The 15878-nt window shown below is 37.4% G+C and overlaps 1 long non-coding RNA gene across 3 annotated transcripts; it reads left to right on the top strand.

The window, feature by feature from the left end:
• Positions 1–5911: 5911 nt before the first annotated feature.
• On the top strand, positions 5912–15878 carry LOC131920771 (uncharacterized). 3 transcript variants are annotated; one of them, XR_009381766.1, is made up of 6 exons: positions 5912–6042; positions 9954–10032; positions 10219–10408; positions 14771–14830; positions 15681–15752; positions 15859–15878. It is a non-coding gene; the product is annotated as an uncharacterized LOC131920771 (long non-coding RNA). The 3 variants fall into 3 exon arrangements; XR_009381765.1 differs by having other exon boundaries at positions 14771–15752; positions 15859–15876; XR_009381764.1 differs by lacking the exon at positions 15859–15878 and having other exon boundaries at positions 14771–15777.

The following is a 15878-nucleotide window of genomic DNA, read 5'->3' as shown; positions in this document are numbered from 1 at the left end:
AAAATTATTTATTTATTATTCTTGTGTGTGTACACGCAATAGTGCATACATTGAGGTCAGAAGAAACCTTATGGAATGAAGCTGGTTCTCTCTTTCTACATTAAGTGAGTTCTGAGATTGAATACAGGTTGCCAGGCTCACACAGCAAATACCTTTTCCACTGAGCCATCTTGAAAGCTCATTTATGATCTTTCATGGTATGTTGAAATTGTCACCATTGTCCCTGCCTGACAGAGACTGACTTTGGTTTTCTACATCATTCCATGGAGTAGACAGTATCCTAAAACTTGTGGCCAAAGTTGTGATCAGATAACAGTGTTTGTCTATCCCTATTCAGAGTCATGAGCCCTCAGATCTTTTTGTAGAATCAAGAGAACAATGGAAAGAGCTATCTTCTTCTATTATTGCTTCACTTACAATTTAACACCCATAATGACCACTAAAATACAATAACCCTATTTTTCTTCCCAGTGAGGACAGTGATAGGTAACCTCCATTTAATCTGTGATGGTAGAAGCCCATTTCTTCAGGCATGCATGCATACATTATTTAACAAATGCTCTTTTAAATACAACAGATACAGGAGGGGATAAATATAGATGCATTTCTAATCTCATAGAGATTATGTCCTGGTGAAGATGTTCTTGCCACAGGCATTTGCTGATCTTGCAAATTATCTACCTACCCTTCCTCTTTGCATATCTGTGGCATGTCATTTGGAAGGGGCCCAGATGTGGGAGTCTGTCAGAGTCCAGCTATGACCTTTTGAGGGGTTCTTGGGAGAGGAGAGAGGAAGGAGAAAATGATAGATAGAAAGATAGAGACGATAAGAAAGACAGAGACACAGGATACTGTGGTCAAATCATTCCATTATGCAACCCTGCTGGGTAAAAGCAAGCTCAGATTCTCTGACCTTCAGTAAGGTCTTACTAGAGAGCCCCTGTGCACCCCCACAGCCAGAGACCTCAGAGAATTTTATTCAGTATTCTTTTGTTTTCTGGGAGAGAGAAAAGTCATTGCATGGGATTCTCAGAGGTTGCTGGCCGGTACAATATTCTCAAAGACTTCTCTGCAATAGGCAGCTTCTCTTGCATTGCCTCTCATTACTTGATTCTGGTTACAGGTGACAAGATAAAATCTAGTGAGCTTTGCAAAAAAAAAAACCAAACAAACAAACAAACAAAACAAACAAAAAAAAGCAAAGAAAGAAAAACCTTAGTGCCTGGCAGAATTAGGGGTTAAAAGCTAGCAGGTCAAGGCTTATAGGTGATACAAATGGTGTTGAAATCCCGGGCACTTAATCTCTCAACTGTTAAATTTGTTTCAAATACTATTTGTAAAGGTCAATATGAAAGATGTGGAGTTTGTGAAGCAGAATTTAACACTTCAGAACAGTTACCCTCTGGGAAATTCAGATTGAAACCATTGCTGAGATTTCATCTCTCTCCACTCACAATGGTTATTATCAAGAAAATCAACACAAACCATCAATACTGTCACGGATGTGCAGAGAATGTCATTTGGATCATTAACTATGAAAGATTGTATGGTTTTTCCCTAGAGGATTAAAGCAGGAATGACTGTGTGAAACCCTACCCCACTCCAGGGTTTTGATATTGTCAGATTTATAAATATTATTTGAAAAATGTTGAACAATAATTGCTCTTAGCAACGCACCTTTCACTTCATTGGCTGAAATTACTGAGCCTTCTCAGCATATGAAACCAGTACAGGGAATATTTTAAATATCAATCATATTCATCTTTAAAGCCCCAGGAATTATTTATTACATTCACTTACATTTTAATAAAAGACTTCTCTGTATCAGTCCCAGGAACTATGTAGATATCAAACTAAGTTTGCATTGATACATTTTAAAAATTAGAATAGAATTACATCACTTTCCCACTTCCTTTTCTTCTCTAAAACCTCTCCTAGGTGTGTGTGTGTGTGTGTGTGTGTGTGTTCATGTACAAATACACACATAAAATCTTCTGGGTGTGTTTTGTTGTTAGTGTGTATATGCTATCATACTTTATACTGAATAATCAATAAGGGGGCTCATCCTGGCAGAATATAATTTTCCCTCTCCTAGCAGCCATTGGTTGATTACAGGCAAACATTTGTGTAGGGTTAGGACCACATGAAATTTTCTACATTCCACATTAGCATTTGACAATATTGATATTGTCATTGTTCCAATCTTGTTTACGTTCCAACCATTTCTAGGAGAAACTGTTTCACAGCAGACTTCCTGGTATTCTCACTGTTACTACCTTTTCATACCCTCTTCCATAATGTTCTTTGAGCCATGGATGGAGGAGCTGTGATGGAGATGTATCTATTGGGGCTGGGATCCTCATTATCTATTAAATTCTTCATTGTATCCAGTTGTGGTTTTTCTGAAGGTCAACGGGCAAAATTACCATGTACTGAAATCTTTAAAACTGTGAGCCAAAATATCCCTTGTTTCTTTATAGAATAGATATCTCTGGTATTTTTTTTTATAGTGATGAGCTTACTAACAATGATCTTACCCCATCTTACAGATATGGCAAATGTCATTGATCCCCCAAAGTTTTCATTTATAATGTTTTGAGTGTTGTGTGTCCACAGCTTAAACTCTTGTCAACAGCACTGCACATGTAAAGGATGGAGGTTTCCCCTACTTGCTGTACTTTCAAACAATCTTGTCATAATGTCCTTTTCTCTCTCTCTCTTGCTAATATTGAAACAAAGAACTGAACATAGGTGATACTAATGAATCATTAGGTTTTAGCCCTTTGTCTGTCTGGTCTAATGAAGAGAGAAAAAATTCAAGATATTATAATCAATTCATTTGCCTCCATCACCTTGAGACAAAATAGTCGCATAATTATTTTACTGATGAGAAAATTGTATATAAAATATAATGCAAAAATGATATACAACTTGATGAGTTATGTACTTGTGAAATTATCTAAATGCTATACTCATCATATCCAGAACTCACCCTTTCTTTATTAACATTATTATTTGTAATAAGAATATACAACATAACCTGACACTTACCTGAAAGCCTCTTCTCCACTGGCTAGCTTTCATAGTGCTTAGAAGATGCTGTGAGTATGACCAGAGGATAAAAATTATCATCAGTCTTAAAAAGCTATGAATTCTTTGTAAGCTACAATAATATATTGCCTGTCAATACAAGACTACTGGTATGATAGCAGCGCTAATGTCATGGGAATAATGATCACTTTCTGGTTAAATTTAAGTCCTAACCCGCAAACCAATATTTGACACCATTATTAAGCCAAGAACCTGTAACTAGGAAGTTCATGGTCCCTAGGGAAGAAACTACTACCATTATTTTGCTAAATGTTACTAATATTAAAGTGACTCTTAATGAGTTATTATAATCACAGATTAATGCATCTCTCACCTCTCATCAGAGAAGCTGCTCTTTGTAATATGTAGTGATTAAAACAGACACCACAACTAGATAAGGCACAGAGCATAAGAGAGTGCAGAATTATCTGTCCTATATGGAACCTTATATGCTGCACCCCCACCTCCCAAAGCTCAGGGATCATTGTGGAAGAGGGGGTTAAAGAGTGTGTGAGTCAAGGGTAACAGGTGCCTGCAAAGAAGCAGTGTTTTCTGGACACAATGGGGCAGCTGTAGATACATCCTCATAGCAGCAGCAACAGCATGCATAAAACCTGTGTGAATTCAAGCCTGAGCAAATCCCAGCATGTAGATTGGAGATAGACATGTAATTTCACCCTAATTATAGAGTGATTGGTAAGTGTTAGCTGCTGGGGGAAGGAAAGACAATTTTCTCTAAGAGTGAAGCCCCTAGTAAGTCCACTGGGAGACAGCACATTAAGAACATTTGGGCCACACAAATTGGTCTTGTTGGGTTAAAAAAAAGATATGAAATTGGGTGAAAGGGTTAAGTAGTGGATCTGGGAAAATTTGGGATCGAGGTGGTGAATGTGGTCAAAACACATTGTATGAAACTCTCCAAGAGCTAATGTTTTAATCAAAAGAGAACATCTAATGATCTGCAGATTCCATCAGAACATAGAGCAATATCCCTCTCCCCTGACTCCTTAGTAACAAGAATCAAATAACACAAAGCTATGAGATTTGGCTTGTACAAAAGCAATGTGCTTAATTTAAAAAACTGTAAGAAATATCCCCAAGTAGTGGTATAGTGCAGCATGCCATCCAGAGAAAACAGGGTGACATGTGGCCTGGGTGATCAAGTCACAACTAGTCATGTAGCATTCCTGATTTTTCTTCTGAGTGAAACCTGTTCTTGATATAGATATTTGTAGGTTCTAAAATGTACAGAATCACAAAGCTAGTGTTCAGCACAGCTGTGATGTCAACCTCATTGTCTTAATGGAATTTTCCATCTCACAATAGCACTTTGCTCTTCCAGAATAACATGAAAACCATCTACTTCACAGGCAAAAAAAAAAAAATTAATGACAACAAAAACACGTGTTGAATAAAAAATATCAGGTAACATGGAACTTGAGGATCTCTGAAATGTCTTCAAAAGCTGTGAAATTTCCTAGACATAATAGACTTCTATTCTAGGTTTCATACTTTTTAACACCATCAGATTTACCTTTAAGTAAAACTAAAATGTCTTCCTCATCACAGCTGGTTGTGTATACAGATACTACTCAGAAGTTTTACTCCAAGAAAGTAAGTTATTTGTGTGATGTTATAGTAGTGAGCAATGATCAGATAAAAATATAGGTACAAGATTATATATCAAGGAAACAAAGATTTCCTGTTTGCTTGCCAATTAAGAGAATATGGGAAGTCTAAAACGTATAGTTAGGAAAGGAAGATAATATGATCTGAAAGTCACCAACATAATTCAGTAAAAGGGCTGATTATCTATCTATCTATCTATCTATCTATCTATCTATCTATCTATCTATCTGTCTATCTTGTATCTATCATCCTGTCTACCCAGTTTCATATTAAAATTAAAGATGGTAGTGGAAACATTAAAGATGGGAGCTACTTCCTTGATTGTTTAACTGATTGGGTCAAAACGACCAACCACTTTATAGTGTATTTCAGCTTCATCTGATCTCTATTTACTCTACCTTAAAACGGTCTTGATGCTCAGTTGCATTGTATATTGGAAAATGCAGCATTAGATTCTCTTCAAAATCTTCCCTTCATTACCTGGAATAGACATAATTACACTCTGTCAGAACATACAGTACCTTGGTAATATGACTTGCCCCAATTGCTTGTTCAATAAATATTGTCTGTGGTTTGTTTGATGTCTTTTCCAGTGACTACCTGTTCTCACAGGACAGAGCAAGGTTGATGTGAGGTGATTTTGTCTTTACAGTAGCTTGATTCAGCTCCAAAAATATTATGCATTTTTAAAGAGAAAAAGTATTTCAGTTATTGACAGTTGCTTTTAAATTGCCATTGTTAAAAATATGTACTAGTGATGAAAATATCAGTTTAGAATGTAAAATTTAAAGTGAAAAATTTCTTGTAACTCTACTCCTCCAATTCAACAAATCCTCAGAGATAAACTTTTTTTTTCTACAATTAAACAATTAGCTGCTACTTATTGTACAATTATCTAGACTTTCAGACAACCTAGACTTTTGGAATCCTTTGGGCTCAATTGCAATCTTACAAAAATCATTAATCTCCTCATTAACAGAGCAAGGATTATGGAGCTGGCCAGGAAGGTTGGAAACTCGATTATTAGTTTGATACTTTATTCAATCCAGTTGCCCCACTTTTCGGATCTGAAAGTTGAGTGATATAAAATTCCAGTTGCTTCAAAGGTTGTTGTGTAAGTAATTGGCTAATAGCTCTCATGTGTATAGAACAGATATCCTCACATTCTCATCATACATTTCGGTGACTGTTAGTATTGGTGTGACTCAATGGTTTCCCACCGCTCTAAGACCCAAACTTAGAAACATACTCTATGTATTCTACTGCTACTATCTTACCAAATGACTCCCTGACCTCTGGTGGCCTCGGAATTCTCAGGATGGGGTATGTTTCTTCATTCCTTTAATTTTTGTGTTTCTGGCTTTTTCTAGTTTCTCTGCTATACTACAACATCCCCTTTATTGCTATGTCCCCTTTATTAAGGTGACTACTACATGTATTTTATCATACAAACTGGGGCAATAGACTATCAGTGTTTTAGGACAGCAGTCATGAACCAACACTGTCAAGGCTAATTGAGCATATATATTTTCTACTTACAGTACATTTCTCTGGTATATTTTCTTCTATAAATCAATTGTAGTTATATATATATATGTAATCAATTATACAATAATTTATTTATGTTTATTTTGTGCTCAACTCTAAACTTAGTATGTCTTATTTACCAACGTAGTACTTAGCAGTCTGTCTAGCACATAATAGGGATCTAATAAATATTGTTGAATGGATGAGTCAGTAATAGTCTTTATTGAAGTAAAGTCAAAGAAGCTCCTACACCATGCCAGTTGAGCCACTCATGAGTGCAGAGACCTGATGTTTCACTCTAAGCCATGACTAATGTAGCTCCCTTCCTCCTAGAGGACTTACATATTGGCCTAAGATCTACTTGGAACATAACATAAAATATAACACTGTGTACTTCTAGCATGGGTCTTGCTAATTCTGGCCACTGTGTAGAGACCCTAGATATTGTCCCATGCTTGCATTTTACAAAGATACATTGGTGTGCAGTTTTGAGGCAAGACATTTAAAGTGTCCATTTTAATTTGTTAAATTACAATTAAAAATAAATCAACTACAAGGATTTGGGGAAAAAACTGGTAGAGTTAGGGACCATATATACCAACTAGTGGTTTAGACAACATACCTATTTATACATAAATAAATACAATATAAAAATTGGAATTATTTCAATGGAACCAATATTGACATAATCTTTTAGTCCCTATTTACACAGTAGAAGTAATTCTTAAATGGTCACTATACTTTGGATAAATGTTCTCCAAAAGCCCAAATGTTGATCAGTTACTACCTAGCCAGTGGCACTATTAATAAATAAGTGATAGAACCTTTAGCGCCTTTTGGGAAGAATTTGGGTCACTGTATGTATACCTCTGAAGGGAATATCAAGATCCTGTTCCCTCTTGTCTCTCTGTGTGTTGGTCATCGTGAGGTAAGTAGTTGGTTCTACCACCTGCTCCTGCCATGCTATGCTACCTCACCACTCCCTAAAGGCAATGACATTAACAGCCTTCTGAAACCATGAACCCAAATATACCTTTGCCTAACTCAAGTCATTTTGTAGGATAAAAAAGAGCTGATTAACACAACTGCTATGATTTGAATGTATAATGTCCTTCACAGCTAATGCATGTGAACACTTGATCACCTATTTGGTGATGCTGTTTGGGAAAGTTGAGGAAGACTTAGGGACTGTGGCCTAGCTAGCCAAAGTGGATCTCTTGGAGTCATCCCTTTTGCATTCCAATTCAAGTGCTTGGCTTTCTAATTAGTGCCTTGTGAAAGGTCGCTTCGGTCAGCTTCCACCCCCAGGAGCCAAGCTACTCCTGCTGTCTTGTCTTCTCAGCCATGATGTATCCTTCCAGCTGTGAGCCAAAATAGTTTCTTTCTCTATTTAATTGCTTCTCTCAGTTTCTCCTTTCAGGTACTCTCTTTTCAAAAGGATTTTTGAAGTATATTTAGAGCTTTTAGTGGGTGGGGACTTGCCTTCAAGTCACCATTTCTATTGTCCCAGGGCACTATGTGAGCAATGAGAAAAATAACTTATACCTAAATAGGTACTGATAAATCTTACAATGTGGCTTATAGGCCCTAGGAAATAGATACCAGGGGGAATGTGAAGCAAAGTATAGAGAATACCTAGACTACTATAAGCAGAGTTTAATGGTCCATTCTTGGTGGGGGTGAAGAAACCCAGAATGTCAACAGAAATGCAGATAGTGAGGGTAATGTCATGAGGCTTCAGAAGGAAACAAGGACTCTACTGGAAATGGGCTAGAGGCCTTTCATAGTACACTATGAACATCAATCCTGCTATATGCTGCCTATGTCCTGAAAATCTGAGTGAGGCTAAAATCAAAAGCAACTTCAGAACAGGGTGATATTCAGCCTGTAGATAGATAGCTATGCCTAATAAGATTTACAGTGAGAATTCAGAGCCAGTGTTGGAGCAGATGAAGGACTGAATAGCATGCAGTTTGGCCAAGAAAGAAACATGAATGTGTTCAAAGTTGCACACAAAGAAAGTACAGAGAAGTATATGGATCAGCCTACCTAAGACCATTAAAGAATTCTATCCCCTTGTGTCCCCACCACCATGGACAATACCCTGCAGACTGAGCCGAAATTAATCCTGCCTCCCATAAATTGCTTTCTGTCATGCATTTGCTCACAGAAATGGAAAAGTAACTGGTACCATCATCAAATTCATTTGACAATAGCCTAAACATCTGATTGTGTTTAAAACCACAAATAAAAATCATAGAAAAACATCTTCCAAGATTTATAGGATATGCATATTTACTTGATCCTTCTGCGTTGCCACAGGTGGCACATTTAAGTAGGTCATATTTCAGCAATGGCAGTTTCATGTTTGGGTTTTGCACAGATACAATGTCTGACTCACTTATTGAGGAGGATTAGTGCATAGTCTCTCCCTGGATCACATTCCTGGGGTTATAACAAGGCACACACTCCACTGAACAGAAAATTGGATTAGTAAATGGGAACCAGTTTTAGGATGGAATGTGAACATACTATCTTTAGTCATATGATCTACTTAAGCTCCGGACCTCAGTGACTCAACTCATTTTGTTATCTTTGAGGAGCTCAGATTATAATGCTGTCTGTATTTTGCTACAAAAGTTTTATTTTGTTATTTACTATTTCCCTTATTTTAAATCAAATATGAAATATCTCACACAACTGTAATCTGGCAAATAATTACAAAAACTGTTTAAAAAATGCTCCCCTTGACACTTTAAAAGAACAGTATATATTATAATAGTGAAAGTTTTTCCTTCTTTTATTCAAAATTACTTTGATCATAATAAATCACTTGGAAAAATTTATCCTTGAATGTATCACTGTAGTAGCAAAACATGTAGTTAAGTTTCTATTTTAAAAAGTGAATCCACTGCTAGCATTATGAGACATACAAATTCAGTGTTAAACATCATCTGTATTTTTGTTTTCCAGTTTCTTGTTTCTCTAATGAGGCTTTGACAGTGTTTCTATTTGTCATGTGGCAGGAGAAATGACTCAGCAGCTCAGAGCACTGGCTGCTCTTCCAGAGGGCCCATGTTCAATTCCCAGCACCCACACAACAGCCCACAGGGTCTGTTAAGTCCAATCCCACAATTGTCTATAACTCCAATTCAGGGGATCCAATGCTGTCTTTTGGCCCCAGTAGGGCACTTGTACACACAGAGTGCATATATATGCATGCAAGCAGAGCAACCCATACACATAAAATAAAATATAAATCAATCTTTTTTAAGAGTCTCCATTTGAAGAACGTAAGAGCATAACTTCCCTTTTCTGTTCCCACTTATAATTAAAGATTAGAAAGAATGAGATGGATATTGATTGGAAAGGAAAACGAAGGAAAAGAAAACTAAAACTGAGTTTCCTCTTAGTTCACACCTTATGTGATTTCTTCGCCTTGTCACCTACCTTCTGAGGTTAGTTGACAAATGTGTAAATTGGATCACTGGGAAAGCTAATGGAGAGATCCTTCAGTAGATAAGCCTAGCACCATAGTTTGAGCATGAATTCAGAAGGCTGTGTATCACAATGTTCGTCCACAGTAGGTGGCATGTTCCAGCTGTTACTGGAAGGTTTACTTTCTTCCTCCTTATTTTCTGTTAAGTGTTTAACATGTTAACATTGGCCATACTTTTTAAAAATATTTTTTAATTCTTCAATCACAGCTGTCATAATTACCCAATCCAAAGTCAACACCTGGATTCTAAATAACCCTGGAAAAGGAAGCTACTTTGACATCTCAAGGTAGATGAATTCAACCAAAACGTCATTTGAGCCTTATCCTGATGTTGGAAAAGTGTCTAAGTGACCTACTGTGCTTTTGTCCCCACACTTCTAAGAATGCACTTGATGAAGATTTAACAGGTGCCAGGAGGGACTAGTATTAACTCTTCTACTACTTAACTAGGTGTCTTATTTCCCTGTACTTAGAATGTCTGCCCATCTCTGAAAGAGGACGCAATTGGAAAGAAGGGGATGTCCTGTTTTGTTTGAATACAGTCCTTCAACAGTCTACAGTTTGCCCACCGGCATCACCCAGTGCACATGTTTTTGGAATGCCCTCTTCTCAATAAGTGAAGATAATGAAGCCAGAAGAGATGAAATGATTATGCCGCCTCAGGTCAGGCAATTAACCAGAATAATGATGATTCCATGTTCCCAGGAACTAGGAACATTGTCTCACTGAGCAAATGTTTGTTCTTCCTGGTGATTAAGGATGCGTCTACTACTACATGATCGAACTTATTTGTGTTGGGCTCTGCCTGCTTTGGTATACAATTAATTGTTTGTTTGTTTTCTAACTCTCAAGTGGATCTATGTAGTTGGTAACACTTGCATAATTTAATTCTTGCATGAATCTGTAGATCAGGGTAAATCTGGCTTGCTGTCATCACTAGGAACCTATTTGAAATTAAATTTAGATTGTGTGTATTACACATGAACCACAAAGTCCTATAGAAGTCATAACCAGCAGTGGTCACTGTGCACAGCTCTTGCCTTAGAAAATGGCACCAACTCTCAGAATTGGCAGTTGTGGGGTGATATGTAGGTAAATGATGGTATGTTCTAAGACAGACAGACTCACATAGGTCTTTCCTATGAAGCATCAGCTGTAGACACTCATTTCTCATGCTACAAAAAAAGGGATAGCCACATTAGTAAACTTGTGACCTCCAGAAAAAAAAAAAACCTCTAAAACCTATAAAGAACAACTAATAGAAATCAAAGAAACATAAACAGCCTGCTTTCTTCCTCTCCAGTCCAAAATCCTGCTGTAGAAAGTCCAGAGAACTCCAGCTCTGCTACATTTAAAATCCATGCATAACGGATGGACGAGAATTGATAGAAATACGTTCTGAAACTTTGTAGGAACTTTCTGTGGTTGCCTTCGGCTTGACAGAGAACACCTTTGTTTAGGGCTATCACTGTACACACTACATGGTGGGAAAGTGGTGGTCTCAGATGAATGGCTGTTAAGAATGGAGATGCTACAGAAGTTAGAAGAGCTCACAGACAGAATTCACATTTGTGTGCAGACGGCAGCTGATGCTGCAGCGTACGTTGGTTCTGGAAACCGGCAAACATGGGTATCAGATAGGCTATGAATATTTGACCAAATTGTCCATCAGGTCTGGACCTTGACTGCCTCTTTAATAAAGATTAAAAGAACACAACGGGTTGAAGTAATATAATACAGTCATTAAAAGATCCAGATCTGACCTTATTATCCCAGCTATGCAAACATGGGCAAGTTGCAGAATGTCTGTGAGCCTTCACTTTCTTATTTGATCAGTGTAGCTGATGGCATCTGCTTCTTGGAAGTGCTTTGGAAGTTAAAGCTCCTTATGTGATATAATATATCATATAATATAAATAATATATCATATAATATAAATAATTAGTCATTATTTATATTCAAAAAGTGATATGTTGATGGGGCTGGAAAGATGGTTCAGTGAGTAAGAGCACTTACTATGAAAACATGAAGACCTAAATCTAAATCCCCAGCATCCAAATAAAAAGTTCCACATTCATTTGTAACCCCAGCTCTGTGGTGGGGAGATAGGAAGATCACTGGGGCTTTCTGGTCATCAGCAGAGCTCCAAGTTCAGTGAGAGATCCTGTATCAAGGGAATCAGATTTTGATCAAGCAATACATGTGACATCTTCCCCTGGCCACCACATATATACAGGTATGTACACTGCGTAAGTGTGAGTGCATATACCATCTCTACCGACAATATATTGGATGGCTGCCATTTATGGAGGCATATTCCCAACCATTAAAAAAAACCAGTAAACATTTGCAAAGCATCTTGGCTATAAAAGATACCCAAGAAATAGTTGATGAATAAGAGGGAAGGCAAGCCTCATGGTCATCCCTAAGATTTGATTAAGCTTTAAATATCCAAGATTTGTTATTATTTTTCAGTTTCATTGGTTCAGGTTTTTCCCCCAATCTCCTTTAGTTTATTACCACTGGACTGCTAACTGATGGTTTTCTTGGATGGTAGTACTAATTTGCAGAAAGCGAAATTCAAATTATGCCCTTATCTTGCCAGAGACTACGGAGAGAAAGAAATGAGTCATTACACTCTTTTCTCTGTGCCATTACCCTCTAAATGACAGTGACAGGATCAGTCGAAGGAAAAGACAAATGGTTACAGATACCTTTGTAGAAAGGAACCAGGAATGGGAAAGAAAACATTTAGCTTTTCCCAACATGCAGAGCAAAGGAGTTTAAGCTGGAGTAACTGTATGGGCTTGGGAAATATAAGAACCTGGAACAACTGTAAATAGTATTTGAAATGGACATGAATTTTTGAGTGGAGAGAGACCAGAGTTTTGCAAGATTTCAGAGAAATCTGCTACCCAAAATGATTAAGTCCTAATGGGAAATGTATTAAAGAGAGAAAGTATGGATATTGGAATGACTTCAAGGACAAATTTTATATTTAGGAAATGTTATTGTAAATATGAAAAAAATTGAGTCAGAAACAGGTACTCAAGATACTTTACTTACAAAGGGATGGAAAAAAAACACTATAAAGAGAGGATGCAGATGTACCAAGTCTGCTGGATGCATGCAATCTTAGTTAATTAGGGTCTTGAGAGATTTTTCAGAGCTCACAAATGTGCATTATGGGAGCACATCTTCATGCACAGTTTGAACCTAGACACCTTTATAGATTAGTTTGCTTGAAAGTTGAAACTAAAAAGGTGCACTTTGAAAGCAACAACAACAAAAGTTAAAATGATACATTGTCTGAATTGAGTATTCATTGTTACATAAATAATACTGGTGCTTCAAAACAAACTATGCTGGCCTTCATGGTACCTAAACAAATTCCTATGACACAGGTGTATTAGCATTCAATGAGAACAAATGCCAGTAAACACCCCTGAAATTTCAGGAGCATTTTGCAAGAACAGGCATTAGGGAGGCTCTGCTGGGCTTAGGATGGATTGGAATCTCAGAACATTCTCCCTATTGTTAATGAGGGAATGAATCAGCCACTTAATTTCTGGTCTTTCGGAAACCCGGGGAATTCCCAAGTAAAGATTTCTTAACTCTGTTCCAAGCAAAAGACTGCATCCTATACTCTATACTATAGTGTGAAAATGATATCAGAAATGGGGGTAGAGACTGGGCATTGGACATGGTACAGGCCAAGTATTTTCTTCACTAGTGGCTTGGTGGTTCATTTTAAAAATAGATGCTGTACAATGGTCATTCGTGCCATAACCTGACAGTCTGGAGGCCAAGACAGGAAGATGGAGAGTCCAAGGAAGTGTGGCTACATGGTGGGTGGGAACTCACATTTTAAAAAAGTCTGAACATAAAAACAGGTTATAATTCAAAAGTCCAGGGTTATTTGAAACTGAAAAATATTTTCTCTGTAGAAAATAGTAAAAATGATAACATTTCCCAATAAGCCCTTTTAAGCCAAATAATAGCTGAATTATACATATAAACATTGATTAGGTTCTGGGATACAGAAGAAACCTATCTTCATCTGTTCAGAGAGCTATGTTTTACTTAAGTTGTGTAAGTGAGATTTCTATTCATCTTCCCCTTCACTGTTTGATTTACAGCAGACATTTTCTATAGGCTGATCCATAATCTGAAAAGATTGTAGCCTCCCCTCCTGAAAGTACAGCCAGCATTTTCTTTCATATGATATGGTACAAATTCTTATCCTAATAGTGAAATGTTTCACTAAAGCTTGCCCAGTGATTGGGCAAAATCAAAACTTATTATAAGCCACAGTTATCCTAGGGTCCCCCCTGCTAGGTAGCCTCCCTGGAGCTGTGGGTTGCAGTCTGATTGCCCTTTGCTTTATATCTAGCATCCACTTATGAGTGAGTACATACCATGTTTGTCCTTTTGAGTCTGGGTTACCTCACTCAGGATGATATTTTCTAGTTCCATCCATTTGCATCCTTTTTTTATGTTCAAGCTATCTGTGTATTATTTCACCTGCAGTTGTACATAAAAATTTTTTACATTAAAAAAGGAAAATATTATAGAATTGTATTACATGAAATATATAGAATATACAAATTCATAGAGACAGAAAGATTAGATGTCATCTCAAGATGGAGAACAGAGGAATATAGGGCAATGATTTCCTAAGTACAGAATTTCTGTTTTGTGTGATGGAAAAGCTCCCCCAAACAGACAGTAGTATCAGGAAATAATATAAATGTAATAAATCAATACAATTAATGTAATTAATGAATATCATATAGTTATTGAATGAATACTGTGAATGTAATCAATGAATACCACAAATGTAATTAATATCATGAGTGTAATTAATGAATATCATGAGTGTAATTAATATCTAGAAAAAATAAAAAAGTCTGAAAAGTGTGATTATTTGTTTTAGAAATCATTTGCACTTATTTAAGGACATTTGGGTCTGTGTATGTATGCCGTCCTGGTCTCTGACTCCTAAATATCCATTTCTCCTTGCAGAATCACCTTGGATCTTTCTTACAGAATCGTCTCCATGTAGCTCATCATCTGTTGGGCTAAGTTAGTATTTATGCTCCACCTCCCAACTAACTCAGTCCTAAGGGCCTCATGAGACAGGAGAAGGAGGGTGTTTTGTCATCTCGGCCACAGTTTTCATATCAGCGACAGACTTGCCTAAAGTTAGGCAGAAGGGCCTCACGAGAAGCCACAGGTGCCAGAATTCTGCAGAACTGCTGTGTTGACGAACAGGACAGCGATCTGGAGTGTCTGAGCCTGGCTCCAGAGGTGGACTTCCCGGGGGACAGGAAGCCAGCCAGGAATAACAATGATTCAGGCCTTTGCCTCCCATGTATCTGAAAGAGAAGAAAGCCTTTTCGGTTTCCAGACTCACAAGCCCTAGTTCTTTTTAAAGGCCAGTGGGAACAGAAAGTGGTTTCTGAATCTAGTCTGAAGGGGGCTTCTCTAAAGAACCCATACTGGAACATTCTCTTGACCCGAACAGCCTTCTTGTCTTCCTCTCACCTCTCAGTCTTGTGCTTAGGTTTCTAGTCCATCTCTAGCTCCACCTCTTCCAGGAAGCCTTCCTCAAACAACCCCGCCCAATGAGCTCACCTCCCTTGACTTCTTACAGTGCTTGGTGTTTCCTGGTCCTTGTGTACCAAGGATTGTTGACTTTGTCATGCTGGTCTAGTCTCTTTCTCTCTCTCTTTCTTTTCTTCTTCCTATATTTTTGGGGATGGGAGCAGGTGATAATTCAATTTCTAAAGCATATAATCACTTTTTCAAACATGTTACAGTTTCCAGTCTTTGTCCTAGAAAGCTATACAGAGTTAATGGACAATATGTTCTGTAGCTTTACATAATGGGATGAAAATAGGTACTTTTTTTTTTTATTTGCTTGTAAATGCAGATGGAAACTTTGTGTGAAAATCATGATTGCATGGTCATAATGAAGACAGACATCAGGCACTGCAGCCTTCAGGTTAGTGTTATCTGGAATAAAATGAGCAGGGGAAAAAAAAGGTTCAGAATGCTGAACTCATATATATGGATATTGAATATTCTTTTCTTTCTTTCTTTTTTTACAGTCTTTCTCTGTGTAGCCCTG

This window comes from Peromyscus eremicus, chromosome 10 (genome assembly GCF_949786415.1).
Source record: "Peromyscus eremicus chromosome 10, PerEre_H2_v1, whole genome shotgun sequence".
Classification (NCBI taxonomy): Eukaryota; Metazoa; Chordata; class Mammalia; order Rodentia; family Cricetidae; genus Peromyscus; species Peromyscus eremicus.
Note: the sequence above shows the minus strand (reverse complement) of the source record. Positions and strands in the feature narration are given on the sequence as shown.